Source organism: Haplochromis burtoni, unplaced genomic scaffold (assembly GCF_018398535.1).
Source record: "Haplochromis burtoni strain Fernald_Lab_line unplaced genomic scaffold, NCSU_Asbu1 Contig_71, whole genome shotgun sequence".
NCBI lineage: Eukaryota > Metazoa > Chordata > Actinopteri > Cichliformes > Cichlidae > Haplochromis > Haplochromis burtoni.
This window is the reverse complement of record NW_024582432.1, coordinates 1,220,438-1,221,445: the sequence shown is the minus strand read 5'-3', so window position 1 is coordinate 1,221,445 and position 1,008 is coordinate 1,220,438. Positions and strand designations below refer to the sequence as shown.

General features: G+C 39.9%; 1 protein-coding gene across 6 annotated transcripts in view; it reads left to right on the top strand.

The window, feature by feature from the left end:
* The window catches only part of abcc3 (ATP-binding cassette, sub-family C (CFTR/MRP), member 3), a 54,392-nt gene that overhangs the window by 39,128 nt on the left and 14,256 nt on the right, over window positions 1–1,008 (top strand). The gene's annotated exons all lie outside the window — the stretch shown is intronic.

Sequence of the window (1,008 nt, the reverse complement as noted above, 5' to 3'; positions counted from 1 at the left end):
AGTCTACTACTACTAAGTGTCATTCACCCAGTCACACACAGCGTTTTATCTAATATTTACATACACTCACACTCAGTAACTTACACGCCGATACTTCCAACACATGGCCTGGAGGAGCTGGGCATCGATCCACCGGCCCTCTGTTGGTGGACATCAGGTGGTTGTCTGGCTCTGTGCCGGAATGCGACCGTTAGAGTCTGAACAGTTTCATGTACTTGTATTTATGTAGTACTTTCCTACTCTTCCTGACCACCCAAGTGCTTTAGACTACCATTATAAACTTCTGCAGTTCAGTGTGAAACGGACAGCCTCGCAGAGCTGTCATTTTATCAGAAGAGGAAGTTGTCTTATCTTTCTACTGGACAGGAAGTTTTATGAGGTTTGATCACTTTCCAGTCTGCTGATTTTTCATATTTATGACACCAGTTTGTAAAAAGAGTAACTTTGTGTGGCAGCGTTCTGCTGGAAGTAGTCATATTCAGAAGTTACTGAACCTGACTAACAGCTGGCCTTCAGGTTTTCTTTATTTATATACTGTACAATGCAGTATGTAATATAGTATGTACAGTTGTATCTTTTTCTCCCTCATTAGTAAGATGCTACTCACTGTTCTCTGCCGGTTCATTAGTTTTTTTTGGTTATATTTTTTTCCTTCTCTCTTTTGTTACTTTAAAGAGAACTGTGAACCAAAAGTGCATTCAGCTAAATTGTAATGGCTGTAGCTTTTAAAAGTAGGAACAAGAACCTAAAAAGTACACAGCGGTTCAATATTTTTTTTAAAAAAATGAGGGGAAGGGTGTGGAGACCTCTGCCCCTTGGTGAAATTAAATGCAGGTGTTTCCTGTCAGGTGTGAGTGTGTGTCCTGTATTTATTTAAGAAACAGGGATGTATGAAAAGGAGAGTTGAAAGGAAATTATGAGTGCATGCACACATATCTCTGAGCTTCCCAGAAGATGAGTTGTTGTGATAATCTTCTGAGATTCAATCATCACACATGGCTTTGTCAC